Source organism: Schistocerca nitens, chromosome 9 (assembly GCF_023898315.1).
Source record: "Schistocerca nitens isolate TAMUIC-IGC-003100 chromosome 9, iqSchNite1.1, whole genome shotgun sequence".
NCBI classification, from domain to species: domain Eukaryota; kingdom Metazoa; phylum Arthropoda; class Insecta; order Orthoptera; family Acrididae; genus Schistocerca; species Schistocerca nitens.
The window spans coordinates 176049187-176067906 of NC_064622.1; the positions used below are offsets into that span (position 1 = coordinate 176049187).

The 18720-nt window shown below is 41.2% G+C and overlaps 1 long non-coding RNA gene across 1 annotated transcript in view; it reads right to left on the reverse strand.

Annotated features, from left to right (window-relative positions):
• Positions 1–10319: 10319 nt before the first annotated feature.
• Positions 10320–18720, reverse strand: part of LOC126203371 (uncharacterized) — a 593071-nt gene continuing 584670 nt past the window's right edge. Inside the window, exon 5 of the long non-coding RNA XR_007540260.1 lies at positions 10320–10435. This is a non-coding gene — a long non-coding RNA (uncharacterized LOC126203371). The remainder of the gene's footprint in view (positions 10436–18720) is intronic.

The window sequence follows — 18720 nt, forward strand, 5'->3', positions numbered from 1 at the left end:
AGCATTTCTTCAACTTTGTTTTATCTTTATGACACATTTATCTTCTCAACAAATTGTTACACGATTACATTAATACAATTATTTAAGTTTCACCAGATGTAGTAAATGAAGGTTTAGCTCAGCCTGAAAATGTGTGAAGCTAGAGAATTGTGTGTTTCATATTAATTGTTTTTCAGTTATTCCTCTTTCTTAATGAATGAAACCAAATACTTCTGCAGAAATTTATCTACATAATCTACAGAATAACCCATAAGGTAATGTTTATTTCGTATGATTGCCAATCTTTATTATCGATGAATGGTGTATTTGTCAGTTTTTTTCCGACGTGTTGAACACTTTTCACACAAAAGCCTTATGTCTTTCCAGGTTTTCCTACGCCTCTAGTTAAATCCCGCGTTACGTCTAGCAAATCCTGACAAATTACCCACATCACTCAAATTCGCTCATATTCTGTAATGTCGGTATATTCATGTTAACTCTCGCCAATATTGAAAATCCAATGGGTGTTAAAGTTGATAGGACGATAATATAAAGCGCGGTATGTCATTCAGTGTTTTCGTTTAAATACAGTATTTCGATGAAGTACAGGAATTCTACGTATTGTCACACCGTCTCATTACGAGTAAAATTGAGTTTTAGAAATTCACGATATTAGCGTGTTGTCAGAGTATATAATTTCAGATGATAAAGGTGCGAGCGCTTCCAGTCGCATTTAAAATTGGAACTGAAATTTTTTTTTAAGTATCTGCGTAGGCTTTTAGTCTGTTTCCTATGCAGTGATGAACGGCCTTCGAAATTACGTGTCAGAATAAAGTAAACACGCCGTAAATAGACTGACGAAAAGAAGGCAGTACCAAGAAGGAGCTGTGCGACGCAAACGAAAAATAGCAGGCGTGTTTCTACATGTGAAAGATGGTATCTATTCAGTTTTGAAGCCAGTCGCTAAGAGCACCACTATGAGGATACAAATCAGGTTTGCTTTAAATACAGGCTGTAACGGTTATGAGCGTTAGCTACCTTTGAGATTAGACGTGGTGAGATGATGTTAGTCAAGGATGGCTTAAGGCTACAAAGACGCTATTATCAACACCTCGCTGTGTTTGAGCAAGGTAGTGTAATAGGACTACGAGAAGCTGGATGTTCTTTTTGCGATACTGCACAAAGACTTGGCAGGAATGTAGCCACTCTACATGATTGCTGGTAACAGGAATGTCCGATCGTAAGAAATCCGGGCTCTGGACGGCCACGTGGCACTAGCGAGGAGAAGACCGTAGTTTTCGGTGTATGCATTTGGTACATCGTTCCGCATCTACAGCAAGAATTTGAACAGCAGCTGGCACAGTGACACAACGAATTGTTAGAAATCGGCTATTTCAAGGACAGCCCCGAACTAGACTCAAAACCACCGTCATTTGCGACTTCCGTGCTGTCAGTCGAGAGCTCATTGGAGGACAGTGTGTATTTCCCAACAGGATAAAGCTCGCCCACGTAGCGCTGTTGTAGCCCAACATGCTCTACAGAGTGTCGACATCACTATATCGGTCTCCATTCGAGTACGTGGGTCATCATCGGACGACAACTCCAAGTTAATCCACAGACAGCATTACCCGTCCCTGTATTGACAGACCAAGTGCAACATGTATGGAACTCCATCCCATAAACTGACATCCGGCTTCTGTACAACACAATGCATGCACCTTTGCGTGCATGCATTCAACATCCTTTCGATTACACCGGTTATTAATGTATCAGAATTTCACATTTGCAATTGCTTACCTCGCGCTAACATTAACCTGCGATTTTGCAATGTTAATCGCTTCAATTTGTTGACTAAACAAATATACTCGCGAAATTTCATTACTCTACATTAATTGCTTTTTGGTGTTACGATTTTGTTTCCGTCAGTGTAGTTTCATTATATTCTCGATTTCCGTTTAAAATAAACGTGTCCGAAATATATTTTTTAAAATAATCGCTTATTGCATCGTTAAAATCGTAGATTGGTACCTACTATGTTATTAACATATTAAAAACATGGCTCCAGCAGGAAACTTTAGCTCTGTGTTGAAGTTAACCCTGTAAGTTGAAGTTAAGTATGTAAGGAACTATTCAGATTCACTGAAAAGCATTCGAATTCCAGTCTCGGCAGTAAAACTTGAGGATCCTCCTTCGAGCCTTGATTCTGCGCACAGTGTTAACTTACACTTAGAAGAGAAGTAGAAAAATTATTACGGTGTGAAAATGCTGCTAGATATTTAAGTAGTGTTTCTCCATTACTCTTAACACTGTGAAAAGGTATCTTTTTTGAGATAGAAAAATCGAATGCAAAATAAAGCTAGTGTACCTTTATAAAGGTTAATAGTACGTCTTACACAAATCAAACGTGGAACAATACCGTCGCGTGCCGTCTGGACACCTTTACTGAGAATACAACAGGAAAACATGCGAAGCAGACGCCAGAAATTCATGGATAATTGTGATTAATATTAAGCTAATTATTACGACCACAGACCTTACTGTCCGAAAAGAACTGGCACTGGAAATCAGAATGCTCGAGTTACGTCCTTTGTAACTATTACGCTTTTTATCCCATTGTGTTTCCATCTCCGTTTCGAATATTGCTGACGTCAGCAGTCTGGGAACGAACAGTCATAGCCGAAAACGAATCATGCACCGCTGCTTTTTAAAATTTGTTTTTTTTTTTTCTTTTTGCCTTCACAGTACTGTCCCAGCTTTTATCACAGGGTCCGCACGTTACGAGTCCTTTGTTACCGCGTACCAGATTTTGATTGTGTTGCAGAAGGCTCTTCCTTTGACGTAGGGAATTTCAATCTGTATTTGAGGCCAATAAAGCCGTACGATCAGTTCTTTCAGCCTGTATGGAAGAAAGTTTGAGAAACCCAGCTGTCTGCTACTCGAGTACACACTGCTATGTGTGACTTGACGATTCAAGTGCTGTTTCCTGTTGTGGTTCTGTGACGAGTACACAGGGTGATTTTGGTAAATGGATGCAAACTGCTGGAAACGGTCACTGAGGGAAAAGGAGGAGAGAAGGTAATATGAACATACGAAGACGATAAACCTACAACAAACATCTGCTCCAAACGGAAGGGACTGGTTGCGACAGACGTCATATTTATTTCGCCATATATAGCTCGTTTTGTTTCATTACCACTTACAGTATGCCGTTTCGAGGTAACGGGGCATTGAAGACTTATCACGAATACGTCATCCTTTACATTAGATGTCAGTTGATGTCGTGGATTACAGTGCCAAAAGAAGTAAGTTTGTAGGTTCGACTTCTGCTATGTGCTGATATTCCTATTTACTTTTTCCCTTTTTTTCACATCTTGGTGTTGTTAACACCTGCTGTGGCTATCTTATGAATGTAATAGAAGTATGTTCTACAATATTCGATCTTATTTCTATTTCCGTCTGATCAGAAAACGAAGAATGCAATAAAAATTCCGCTTTTTATTTCCGAATCGTGTCGATTTCCGAGAGTGTGGCTAGCCAGGAACCTAAGAGGACACTTTCAACTGCTACAAGTGAAACGGGCTACAATGGCATTCATAATTTTTCGCTTGTTACAAATATTTGGCTATTCGTTTCCGAATATGTCGCTATATCCGAGGTTGTGGTAAGGCAGGAACCTAAGAGGACAGCTTCAATTTCTGCGAGTGAAACGATCAGCAGTGCCATGTATACTCTTGGTTGTCACAAATATTTAGCTTTTTGAGAAGAGGAGGGGGACATCAGGCTTTGCGCATGCGCAAAGTGATTTCCTTACGCCACGTCCATTTGGAGCAGAAGCGTATACTAAGTTTGTCTTGTATGCATATGTGGCCGGAAACACCTTCTGAGGCTGGAGCACCCACTTGAAAATGAAGATACAAGATGCTTGAAAGTGTACGTTTCGAGCATCATGCAATGATATAAAAATTTATTACTTCTTTGCTACTAACGATATTCCTAACATATTTTGCCGACAATGTCAGTATATGTTGCTGAATGCACTTACAAAAATATGTGTCTGTACGACTCATAATTCAAGAGATATGACGTCATCATGGACACTGAGATATGCGAAAAAATGGCGCATCATGCTCTAAGTTTTAATACATTTGTTGTTTGTTACTAAGACACTCAGCCGGCCGCGGTAGCCGAGCGGTTCTAGGCACTGCAGTCCGGAGCCGCGCGACTGCTACGGTCGCAGGTTCGAATCCTGCCTCGGGCATGGATGTGTGTGATGTCCTTAGGTTAGTTTAAGCAGTTCTAAGTTCTAGAACCATTTGTACGTTTCGACTGTTGAAAGCACACATGAGAAAACATCAGACAAATGTGAATGTTCTGTTTGTAGTAGGGTTTTAACTTGGCACTCAAGAGCGCAGTTAGCTGGAGCAGCGTCATATGATAGCCACATTATCCTTCTTACAGCCAAAGCCATTTCTTCCATCAGGGGAGACAGGATCACTCTCAGGAAGTGCAGATATGCCTCGCATGTGAGGCGTTGTTTGAGGGATTACTGGTCACATGCCGCCAATAATCCTCACTCACATATTGAGCTGAACTGGTGCTGATGGTTCGCTGCCACAAAACAACTTGTGGCAACAACTTAAGCTCATAGCAACTGTCCCAAGCGATTACGATTAGAGCAAGCATTACAGCGGTGCATAATACTTTGCTGCACTCTCTCAAATATTAGTGTCTACTGCACAATATGACAGACCGCTACGACCACATCAACAACTTTCTCAGTTTGTACTGGTGTTTCGTACAGCAATGATTTCAAGTAACCCAGCAGAGGAAAAAAAGTCTCTGGGGAGTGACATTCGGCAGTCGCGCAGGCCAAGCGACAGGCCATCGCTTTCCAATCCGACTTGGACTGTCTAATTTTAACGAGTTCAAGGACAGTTCTTTGGTAAATCAGAACATATGGTTTGAAGATACCAGCGTTCTATTCCACGCTTCGTCTTTCTGCGAGTCCACCGTGACACAACAAGTGCAGCTACTCACAGAGGTCCAGTGTAGGCCGTAATTATAGTATGGGAACGAAACCTGATATATTTTCCATTGCGTTTAGGGCGGAACCGAATTACGCTGAAAAAAAAATAGTTCCAATTTTGAAAACCTGATGCATATCTGGAGCTGTAAATGCAAGAAAGACGTCTACAAATGTTTTCATAGGTAGTGGCTTAGGAGCAGAACATGGGCAGAGTAGGTCAATAAAAGCGAGAAACGTGTAAAATTATTTTATTAATAGCTGCTGCTTTGACAGTTTTTTCAATATGGGCACCAGAAACGTCGACGAGATGATGTAAAAAAAAAAGAAAAAAATGGTTCAAATGGCTCTGAGCACTATGGGACTTAACATCTATGGTCATCAGTCCCCTAGAACTTAGAACTACTTAAATCTAACTAACCTAAAGACATCACAGAACACCCAGTCATCACGAGGCAGAGAAAAACCCTGACCCCGCCGGGAATCGAATCAGGGAACCGGGGCGTGGGAAGCGAGAACGCTACCGCACGACCACGAGCTGCGGGCCGAGATGCTGTACAGCGCCAGATTTACATCTGGTGGCCCAAATTGGACTTAATTTTTTTCCAGTGTTAATAGGTACTGCATTAACGATATAACATATCTGCCAAGTTTCGCTGCCGTACTATAATTGCAGCCCACAATGGACCTCAATGAATAGATGTTCTTTAATTATAACCACTAGGTATCTAAATCTTAGCGAAGCCTGGAGACTTATGCTGGAGAGAGAATGTCCTCAAACAGTAAAAATAAAAAACCGTTTACCAAACGAATGAAATGGTGTCGGTGGCGGTCCGCTTCTCTTTTCCACTTGACAATTAGCCGGCCGTTGTGGAAGTGCGGTTCTAGGCGCTTCAGTCCGGAACCGCGCTGCTGCTATGGTCGCAGGTTGGAATCCAGCCTCGGGCACGGATGTGTGTGTTGTCCTTAGGTTAGTTAGGTTTAAGTAGTTCTAAGCCCTCAAATGTTAAGTCCTATAGTGCTTAGAGCCATTTGAATCACTTGACAATTCCTGCCAGGAAAGTCTTTCCTTCCTTCGTTGCCATTTCCCTGCATTTGCGAATGTGAGCCTCTCTCAGATGACATCACTACAACGATAGCGGGGCCCACACGAAACCTCGGCGGCGACTGACAGTAAGCTGGACCGCCACCAGGGGCACAAGTTGGCCCCAGCAGTCAGACGTCTCCTGACAATCAAGATGCCGTAAATAATCTAAAGCTTGCGTTTCTAATCAAACTGATGCTTGCTGAAGACTGAGACAATGTGACAGAAAGACGTAATAAATGTTCCAATAAAATAATTTTTTTCGTCAGTATTTTCTCTCTGGTAGGCACCACAGTCGCATTGTATTCATGAAATGACAATGTTTTTGGCAGATGAGGTATGATGTCGTACTAATTCTACAATGGATTTCGCCATTTATGTTATTCTCGATTGTTTAGGAAGCGCCTTAACAGGTGGCAAAATCTAAAACCGATTTGGTACTACAGCACATTTTCGACTGTAAAATGGATCGTTGAATAATTTGGGAATCATATGCCTTGCAGTCGTCTGCCGGAAATGCTGTCGTTTCTCAGAAATTGGTTTCACTATAGTTGAATTCCTTTCCTCGTAGCCGACTCATAAAATCACATTTTGTATTTATAAACTTTTGCCTGATTTAAACGCACATTTTAACTTACTCACTACCTTAGTAATGTCTCAAGTTTAACGCAAAATCGCCAGGAAGTATCACTGTCAGACACCTAAAGAATTCACTTTTGATTTAGTATCAATCACACTTATTGTTAATCTCCTGGAAAACGAGGAATGTTTTGCGCTTTCCATATAATCGCCTGTAAATATTTTTTTGGCAACCGAGTGTGAAGTACTCTCTCGTAAAATACGCAGTGATATCATTAATTTTAACGAATCTCAATTCTCAGTTGTTAATGTGCATGAAACTACCTCTGTTTGATACTACTGAAAACGTTCATTCGCACAGTGCATTAGCAAAGACTTACTGTACATTATACCGAGTAAATATCGAATGTGTGACTACGCAGATACACATGAAAGTGCTTTGCTTGCGTATTTTTGATGTACGGCAGTGACAGTAAATACGCCCCCAGCAACCAGGCTGTTCCGGCGAACGATGACAAACAGTGTGCTACAGTAGTGCAGCTTTCAGAAGAGTTAAATGTGACGAGCGGAAACAACATACGAAATGGAGTTTAATTTACGATGGCTATAAAGTTGGTACCTTTTATCAGAAAGTAAAGGGATCCGTACGGATTTTTCTAGTAGTCGTGTTGGCACACAGAATTTTTCTGGATCGCATTAGAGGCCGGTCTTAAATACGGTACTATCTTCTTTTAACTATCACGGCTGCTACTGTATTAGTTAAGGCTGTGTCGCAAATTTTAGCGAAGTTCAAAAATCGCTGGCGAACGCCAGTGAACGTTCTACTAGAACTAATTAGGGTAGCCAAGCACATTACTCTTCCCACTCAATCTATTATACGCCGATGGCAAAGAGATCGATACACCGTCACCATTACTAAGCCCTTTAATGCCAAAACGTATTCACAACAAAACCTTCCTGATCGAAATTAATCAAAAGTACCACGCCTGTTTTGAGCGATTCAGCCTACAGAAAAATTAAAGGGGCCTTTCGAGAAAAGCGAAGCAACTATACGAATATCACGAGCTCAAATGGAAAATCAGTCTTAAAGAAAGGAAAGCTGAAAGGTGGAAGGAGTATACACAGGGTCTATACAAGGGATATGCAAACTATGTTACAGAAATAGAACAGGACGTAGATGAAAAAGAGATGGGAGACATGATACTGCAAGACCCCGGGAGCAGAAGACATTCCGTCAGACCTAGTGACAGTCTTGGGAGAGCCAACCATGAAAAAATTCTTCCATTTGGTGTGCAAGTTATACGAGACAGGCACTAAACAAAGAAAAGTGCGGGGTCATCCACATGGGTACTTAAAGAAATCCGATAAATTTTGGGTATACGGTAAATCGTACGAATCTAAGGGCTGTCAATTCGACTAAATACCTTGGAATTACAATTACGAGCAACTTAAATTGGAAAGACCACACAGATAATATTGTCGGGAAGGCGAAACAAAGACTGTGCTTTGTTGGCAGAACACTAAGAAGATGCGACAAACCAACTAAGGAGACAGCCTACATAATACTTGTCCGTCCTCTGCTGGAATATTGCTGCGCGGTATGGGATTCTTACCAGGTAGAATTGACAGAGGACATCGAAAAAGTGCAAAGAAGGGCAGCCCGTTTCGTGTTATCGCGCAATATGGGTGAGAGTGTCACTGATATGATACGCGAGTTGGGGTGGCAGTCACTGAAACAAAGACGAGATCTATTTACGAAATTTCAATCACCAACTTTCTCTTCCGAATGCGAAAATATTCTGTTGACACACACCTATGTAGGGAGAAATGATCATTATAATAAAATAAGAGAAATCAGAGCTCGAACGGAAAGATTTAGGAGTTACTATTTCTCACGCGCCATTCGCGAGTGGAATGGTAGAGAAGTAGTATGAAAATGGTTCGATGAACCCTCTTCCAGGCTCTTAAGTGTGAATTGCGGAGTAACTATGTAGATGTAGAAATACCCTCAGACTTCAAGAAGAATATATAAATACAACTGCAAAGAAAGAAGGTACAGCCCAGGAGATCTAAGTTGTTTTCCACAAGAAGAGGTTGCACATACCCATAATGATCTGACAAATGAGATTACATATTTCGATGAACAAATGTGTGTGAAGGGCTCTACGATTATGAAACTAAATAAGTCATGATTGCATGGCAACCTGAGTGCAAGAACCTGTGAAATTGTTTGCATCTGTCTAGATGTCGATAATTTGTACCGAATAAAAATTAAATAATACCGGAAATTTGCTTGGTTTTTGATTTATGTTATTCAGAAACATTAAATATAAAACAAAGTCATGTGCACTGCGATTGCATTGCCATTTAAATGCGCCACGTTCCTAGTTTCCCCCTCTTGCCCCTCCTCACACCCAGAGAGCGTGGGCCGGTGGTGGTGGTGGTGGCATTGGGGGGGGGGGGGAGGGAAGGGGGGGGGGAATGTGCAGGTAGGCGAGAGAGCTATAGCATTCATGCCAGGGCGTGGATTGTTTATCAAATTGTTGGCCGCCCCTGCTGTCTACATTTTCTACACCCTGCACTTCCCTCCTTTCCAGATTGACTAATAGCTGTTTCTGGAGGCATTCTGTAAATCATCTGCTTTTAATGTAGTCCATAAGTTTCATTTCTCGCCAGTTCGATCCATTACCCATACATCAGTTATGCAATCTACAAATCTTCATCATTCTTCTGTAGAACTATATTTTAAAATTTTGTATTCACGTCTTCTCTTAAATGTTTGCTGTCTACGATTATTTACTTCTGTACAAGGCTACTCTCTAGTCAATACTTTTAGAAAAGTATTCGTAACATTTAGATTTTTCTTTTTGCAAAAAAAGCCTTTCTTGTGACTGCCAATCTGCATTTTATATGTTCTGTATTCCAGCCATCACCAGTTCTTTGTCAGCTCATACAGAAAAACACATCTATTACTTTTAACGTCTAATTTCCCGATATAATTCCCTGAGAACTGCCTGACATGGTTCTACATCCCATGCTCTCGTTTTACTTTTGTTGATATTCGTCTGTAACCTTCTCTAAAGACATTTTGCATTCCACTCTTCAAACATTCCAGGTCCTTTGCTCTCTCTGACAGATTTACAATGTTGGTGGCAAACTTGAAAATATTCTTTTCTTATCCCGGAACTTAAATTTCCTTCCGCCTGAATTTCGTTTACTACTCGCTCAGTGTATACATACTTCGCATAAATGGACCCAATAATAAAATGTGAGGTACACTCTGTCATGCTACACCCACAAAGATTCATCAACAGCTAACGACGGTAGCTTTAAAACGTTCAAAAATTTGTAATGTTGGACTGAAACTGTAACCAATCTCCGATAGTCATCTGCGACACGCTTATCTCCCTCTCTTTTTGTGTTTTAGTGTTTCAATTCTTCTGTTCAGTAATGTACTGCATGGCTTAAACACAGAGCACCTGCAGCGTCAATGGAACATATATGTTTGTAATTTCACCATTAGTTCAAACAAGCAAGACGTTGTGTACGAACGGCGAGGTATAGTCATGTGAGGCAGATGTTACATACCTCAGTATCGTGCTAACTGGAGTTACAAGGTGAACAAGCATGCAAATACTCAGCGATAGGTACTTGCCTTTATCGGAGCCGTGGGGTGTTCAGACCAGTGCGGCCTAGCTCGGTATAGTCTCTCGGCTGGCTTCGCCGTGTCGTTGCGAAAGCTGTTTACCAGTCGCTACAGCTAATCTTCTCTGAAAAAATAAAAAAAGAACCAGAATAAGACTGCGACCTGGGTGGTTTACGAGTGTCAGTTATTTCCTGTTTACCGTATTATTACTCTCCAGGTGACAAGCTTTCTGATAAGTAACATTTTTTGACACAGAGTCGTAGTTGTGTAAGAAGTTCGAGGATCAGTTGAGAAGGAAGAAAGAAACGTTTATGACTCGAATTTTTACAGTATTACGAAGTGTACATCTTTACACTGTAGGAAGCAACACTGAGCCTTAATCTTTGCCTTGACGGAAAACCCACCGTTGCTTTTGTAATTAATCCGGGGAACAACGGAAACTGCAGTGAGGCGACACGGCAAGGTTGAAGACCGAAAATATCTGTGATTTGAAATGGAGATTTTATTTTCTAAATCTGTAAATTACCGCTTTAAAATGGCCAAGAAGAAAAATGACCTTCCACTATTGTTAATTAGATGGTTATTTGTATGTTCGGACTGTGCTTGAGACAACGACATGTGATGTGTAACGTTCTGTGAGCTTACAAACAAATACATTCTCTATTAAAATATTCATAATGCTGTCCATTGATGTAATTGATTTTATAAGTTTAATATTATTGTAAAATAAAATATAATAAATCTACTCAAATTTACACGGTATAATCAGAAACTAATCCATGGGGCAAAAAGAGCTGTCCGTCAGAAATTATTTCAGTTTATCTTTAAAACTTTTCACTTTATCTACTGGATCCTTTAGTTTACAAGGAACTTGAGCAGTATTTTTCTGTGCGAGCATAACGTTAAATTATGGACAGTGCAATTCTTTCTCACAGGAGATGTTCAACATGCACTCCGGGGGCATTGATTCAAGCATCAACCCGTCTTCGTAGTGAACCTCGGATGCGCTGATTTATCCGTGGAATATTGCGTACGGTTTCACAGCCTTCCATAATACTGGCACGGAGATCACGGAGATTCTGAACATTTCGTACTGGGGTTCCACACACAAGAGATTTCAAATGCCCACAGAAATAAAAGTCCATTGGGTTTAGGTCAGGATTGTGTGAAAGCCAGTTGGGTGGTTGATTCTGGGAGACCAAACAGTGAAGTCATCGGTCCCAGTGGGGGACAGGCAGTTGTTCCATCTTTACCATCCATTTGTCACTGAATCTGTTATTTAGAAGCTGACGTGCATTAACACTAGAATGAGGAGGTGCTCCACCGTGCGTGGAGCATGTATTATTGAACCATATGAAATAAAATTGTCGTAACTTCTGAACAGTTTGCGTTAGGATGTTCAAACTGCATGCTTTGCCGCGGGGCATGATGGGAATTAGTATGCGCTGTATGTTTCCGTTTAGCGAAGAAACCCACTTTCATTTGGAGGGGTTCTTCATTAAGCGAGACTGGCGTATTTGGGGGACTGAGAATCTGCATTTCGCGGTCGAGAAGTCTCTTCACCCTCAATGAGTGATTGTATGGTGTGCAATGTCCAGTCAGAGAACAGTCGGCCCGACATGCCTTAACGGAACGGTGACTACCGAACGGTATGTGAAGGTTTTGGAAGATTATTTCATCCACAGTGATCCTGATTTCGACAAGATGTAGTTCATGCAAGACGGAGCTCGACCCCACTGAAGCAAAAGAGTGTTTGATCTCCTGCACGAGCACTTTGGCGACCGCATTCGGTGGGGTACCCAGGCGCCACTGGCATGGGCTCGATTGACCGCAATATTCTGCGGATCTGAAAACATCCGACTCTTTTTTGTGGGGCTGTATTAAAGACAAGGTGTACAGCAATATCCTAAAAACCACCCCTGAGCTGAAAACAGCAGTTCAGGTGGTAACGGACGGCTTCGATGTCCCTAAACTTCAGGGTATCACGTAAAATTTCGCTGTCTGTTAGCGAAACATCACCGCCAATGATGGCAGGCATATTGAACATGCCATAACCTAAATCCGAACAAGTTTAGTGACGTATACGTTTTGAATAAAGTGTGTACACGCCGTAGTTTGTAATTACTTTACGTTTTTTTAGTCGTATAATCCAATAATTGTCATTGTGTAGTTGTTTTGTCACACAGCTAAATGCACATCTGCTAACAGATCCGGCAGAACATTCTTTACGAAATTATGATAATTCTGACCATTGAGACTGAGCGTAAAAAAGTGAGGCCCTAGCAAAGAGTTACCAACAATGCCGGTCCAAACATTAATAGAAAATCTTTGTTGATGACGTGCTTCAGCAGTTGCGTATGGATTGACGTCTGCACAAACGCGACGATTGTGAAAATTTACAATCTGTTCCCATTGTAACTTGGTGGAGAAAATGAGTTGTAACATGGAAACAAGCGTTCGCAGACCATGTTCATATAACACAATTTCTTCTTGTACGTGTGTCCTCCAATTTTCATATATATACGGGGTGAGTCACTAACTATTGCCACCTAGAATAACTCCGAAAGTATGATAGGAACAGAAAAGTTTGTAGGACTAATGTTGCACGGGGGACATAATATGTTTGTTTTTTGTTGCTAGGTGGGGTCGCGTCAACTTTGTTTTTTTAAATGGGATACTATATTATGCCCCCTCATGAACCATGGACCTTGCCGTTGGTGGGGAGGCTTGCGTGCCTCAGCGATACAGATGGCCGTACCGTAGGTGCAACCATAACGGAGGGGTATCTGTTGAGAGGCCAGACAAACATGTGGTTCCTGAAGAGGGGCAGCAGCCTTTTCAGTAGTTGCAGGGGCAACAGTCTGGATGATTGACTGATCTGCCATTGTAACATTAACCAAAACGGCCTTGCTGTGCTGGTATTGCGAACGGCTGAAAGCAAGGGGAAACTACAGCCGTAATTTTTCCCGAGGACATGCAGCTTTACTGTATGATTAAATGATGATTGCGTCCTCTTGGGTAAAATATTCCGGAGGTAAAATAGTCCCCCATTCGGATCTCCGTGCGGGGACTACTCAAGAGGATGTCGTTATCAGGAGAAAGAAAACTGGCATTCTACGGATCGGAGCGTGGAATGTCAGATCCCTTAATCGGGCAGGTAGGTTAGAAAATTTAAAAAGGGAAATGGATAGGTTAAAGTTAGATATAGTGGGAATTAGTGAAGTTCGGTGGCAGGAGGAACAAGACTTTTGGTCAGGCGATTACAGGGTTATAAATACAAAATCAAATAGGGGTAATGCAGGAGTAGGTTTAATAATGAATAAAAAAAATAGGAGTGCGGGTTAGCTACTACAAACAGCATAGTGAACGCATTATTGTGGCCAAGATAGACACAAAGCCCATGCCTACTACAGTAGTACAAGTTTATATGCCAACTAGCTCTGCAGATGATGAAGAAATAGATGAAATGTATGACGAGATAAAAGAAATTATTCGTGGTAGTGAAGGAAGACAAAAATTTAATAGTCATGGGTGACTGGAATTCGTTAGTAGGAAAAGGGAGAGAAGGAAACATAGTGGGTGAATATGGATTGGGGGGAAGAAATGAAAGAGGAGGCCGCCATGTAGAATTTTGCACAGAGCATAACTTAATCATAACTAACACTCGGTTCAAGAATCATAAAAGAAGGTTGTATACCTGGAAAAATCCTGGAGATACTAAAAGGTATCAGATAGATTATATAATGGTAAGACAGAGATTTAGGAACCAGGTTTAAAATTGTAAGACATTTCCAGGGGCAGATGTGGATTCTGACCACAATCTATTGGTTATGAACTGCAGATTGAAACTGAAGAAACTGCAAAAAGGTGGGAATTTAAGGAGATGGGACCTGGATAAACTGAAAGAACCAGAGGTTGTAGAGAGTTTCAGGGAACAATTGACAGGAATGGGGGAAAGAAATACAGTAGAAGAAGAATGGGTAGCTCTAAGGGATGAAGTAATGAAGGCAGCAGAGGATCAAGTAGGTAAAAAGACGAGGGCTAATAGAAATCCTTGGGTAACAGAAGAAATATTGAATTTAATTGATGAAAGGAGAAAATATAAAAATGCAGTAAATGAAGCAGCAAAAAGGAATACAAACGTCTCAAAAATGAGATCGACAGGAAGTGCAAAATGGCTAAGCAGGGATGGCTAGAGGACAAATGTAAGGATGTAGAGGCTTGCCTCACTAGGGGTAAGATAGATACTGCCTACAGGAAAATTAAAGAGACCTTTGGAGAGAAGAGAACCACTTGTATGAATATCAAGAGCTCAGATGGCAACCCAGTTCTAAGCAAAGAAGGGAAGGCAGAAAGGTGGAAGGAGTATATAGAGGGTTTATACAAGGGCGATGTACTTGAGGACAATATTATGGAAATGGAAGAGGATGTAGATGAAGATGAAATGGGAGATAAGATACTGCGTGAAGAGTTTGACAGAGCACTGAAAGACCTGAGGCGAAACAAGGCCCCGGGAGTAGACAACATTCCATTAGAACTACTGATGGCCTTGGGAGAGCCAGTCATGACAAAACTCTACCATCTGGTGAGCAAGATGTATGAGACAGGCGAAATACCCACAGGCTTCAATAAGAATATAATAATTTCAATCCCAAAGAAAGCAGGTGTTGACAGATGTGAAAATTACCGAACTATCAGTTTAATAAGTCACAGCTGCAAAATACTAACGCGAATTCTTTACAGACGAATGGAAAAACTGGTAGAAGCGGACCTCGGGGAAGATCAGTTTGGATTCCGTAGAAATGTTGGAACACGTGAGGCAATTCCAACCTTACGACTTATCTTAGAAGAAAGATTAAGAAAAGGCAAACCTACGTTTCTAGCATTTGTAGACTTAGAGAAAGCTTTTGACAACGTTAACTGGAATACTGTCTTTCAAATTCTGAAGGTGGCAGGGGTAAAATACAGGGAGCGAAAGGGTGAGACAGGGTTGTAGCCTCTCCCCGATGTTATTCAATCTGTATATTGAGCAAGCAGTAAAGGAAACAAAAGAAAAATTCGGAGTAGGTATTAAAATTCATGGAGAAGAAGTAAAAACTTTGAGGTTCGCCGATGACATTGTAATTCTGTCAGAGACAGCAAAGGACTTGGAAGAGCAGTTGAACGGAATGGAGAGTGTCTTGAAAGGAGGATATAAGATGAACATCAACAAAAGCAAAACGAAGATAATGGAATGTAGTCAAATTAAATCGGGTAATGCTGAGGGGATTAGATTAGGAAATGAGACACTTAAAGTAGTAAAGGAGTTTTGCTATTTGGGGAGTAAAATAACTGATGATGGTCGAAGTAGAGAGGATATAAAATGTAGACTGGCAATTGCAAGGAAATCGTTTCTGAAGAAGAGAAATTTGTTAACATCGAGTATAGATTTAAGTGTCAGGAAGTCGTTTTTGAAAGTATTTGTATGGAGTGTAGCCATGTATGGAAGTGAAACATGGACGATAAATAGTTTGTATAAGAAGAGAATAGAAGCTTTCGAAATGTGGTGCTACAGAAGAATGCTGAAGATAAGGTGGGTAGATCACGTAACTAATGAGGAGGTATTGAATAGGATTGGGGAGAAGAGAAGTTTGTGGCACAACTTGACTAGAAGAAGGGATCGGTTGGTAGGACATGTTTGAGGCATCAAGGGATCACAAATTTAGCATTGGAGGGCAGCGTGGAGGGTAAAAATCGTAGAGGGAGACCAAGAGATCAATACACTAAGCAGATTCAGAAGGATGAAGGTTGCAGTAGGTACTGGGAGATGAAGAAGCTTGCACAGGATAGAGTAGCATGGAGAGCTGCATCAAACCAGTCTCAGGACTGAAGACCACAACAACAACAACTATATTATGGTACTTATTTGCTGATAGCGGCTATCTAGACGAATCAAATGGCTCTGAGCGCTGTGGGACTTAACATCTATGGTCATCAGTCCCCTAGAACTTAGAACTACTTAAACCTAACTAACCTAAGGACAGCACACAACACCCAGTCATCACGAGGCAGAGAAAATATCTAGACGAATCCAGTGATGTGTAACAGTAACATCTTTGAAGGTCAACAAAGGTCAAAAAGGTGGCATGAACGTCCATTTACAGAACGTGTTCGAAGTGATGCAGTGCAGCAATCTTCTTATCATGGATTGAGCTGTATTCCTTATCACTTCGGCAATTATCGAAGCACATGCTCTGACAATTCTCTCTCGTATATCGTGCAAATAGTAAATATTCGCCGAATACGACGTATCCAACTAACGTGCCATGACATGTAAACACCATGTGACCGTTTCGCAATAAAAAACTAATAGGAACGGTAAGACTAGTATCGTCGAATCAAGCGAATGTGAATCACGTATTCCTTCGAAGAACAAGCCGATATGCTTCTCATTTACGGAGGATGCCAACGAAATTCAGTGAGAGACAGAGACTTATACACTGAAAGATATCCTGAACGTACACACCCTACACGTCGTCCATTTAAATATATGTACGATAAATTGAGAACAACTGGATCTTTAGCGCATCTCTGGCTGGTTTGGCCGAGCGGTTCTAGGCGCTACAGTCTGGAACCGCGCGACCGCTACGGTCGCAGGTTCGAATCCTGCCTCGGGCATGGATGTGTGTGATATCCTAATGTTACTTAGGTTTAACTGGGTCTAAGTTCTAGGGGACTGATGACCTCAGATATTAAGTCCCATAGTGCTCAGAGCCATTTGAACCATTTTCAACGCATCGGAAAATCCGGCAAAGGAAAGTCACTAACGAGGAAACTGAAGTTGGTATTCTTGCTACTGTGGTTCGAGAACTTTTTGTTAGTTCGCGTCAAATCGCAAGGGAATCTGACATGAGCCAGAGTAGTGTTGGTCGTGTTCTGCGTCGCCATAAATATCGTCGTTACCATATCAGTCTCCACCAAGAATTAACTGGTACGGATTGTATGCGTCGCATTGAAACTGCCGATGTTCTCAACTTCAGATTCACTTGATACATTTATTAATTTCATTTTATTTACTGACGAGGCTACATTCACGAAACATGGAAATGTTAATTTGCCTAACATGCGTTGTTGGACAACTGAAAATCCATGTTGGCTGCGGAAAGTTGCTCACGAAAAACAGTGGTCGGTATGTATAGTTTGGGATTCTGGAGGACAGAATTATAGTATTTCATCGAAGGAAATCTTAATGGTAGGAAGTACACCACATTCCTCCAAGAAACATTAAGTCTCTTATTGGAAGAAATACCTTTAGGAACAAGGAACAGAATGTGGTATCAACACGGTGGGTGTTCAGAATATTTTTCTCTGATGGCTAGAAATGGGTTGCAGAGACAATTCCCAAATCGTTGGATTGGACGCGTAGGAGATGTGTCGTGGCCGGCTGGTTCGCCAGACTTGACGCCTCTGGATTTTTTCTTGTGGGGATTCGTAAAAGACATTGTTTATAAAAAGTCTGAGGGTACGTAGTTGAGGGCCACACCATTAATTTTTTTCTGAAAGCCCGCATCCTGTAAAGGGGCACTTGCATAGTGCATGTGCGTTTTAGTGTACAGCTTGTCAACAATGAAAAAAAAATAGGCAGATATAACGAAATAAAACATGGTATTTGAAGCGTTAGACACCAGTAGAATTCAATAACACAAACAAATGGTTCAAATGGCTCTGAGCACTATGGTACTCAACTGCTGAGGTCATTAGTCCCCTAGAACTTAGAACTAGTTAAACCTAACTAACCTAAGGACATCACAAACATCCATGCCCGAGGCAGGATTCGAACCTGCGACCGTAGCGGTCTTGCGGTTCCAGACTGCAGCGCCTTTAACCGCACGGCCACTTCGGCCGGCTAATAACACAAACATAGCCACCACACTTCCAGACTGTTGCGCTGCCTAGTCACTTATTCGCTCTGATTTACCGAACCAGCCACAGTAAATTTCTTTTCAGCGAGGGCAGTGTGGAATAGCTAGTTTCATTCTTTTTGTCATATGGCGCAGGATACACAGAACGACAGCAGAAGGTATTAAATGTAGTGCAACATGCGATAAAGTATTACACAATAGCGATACAGTTATAGGATATGGATATAAAAATGGTGACATGTGCATCGAGTAATGTTAGTTTTATCAGAATGTGGAATTAAATGAGACCAGAATGGTACTACTTATTTTCTATTTAATGCGTGTTACAAATATTATATGTTCAGTAAAATATTTATAAATTTCTGCCTTTAAAATGATCCATTTACTGTCTGCATATACAATTTACTCGTACACTGTATGGCAACTTGCAACAATAGTTTAATTTAAAGACAGCAGGATTTTCTGTTGTGTACGCTGGGGAACGATTTAATGCTAATTCTTCCACTGT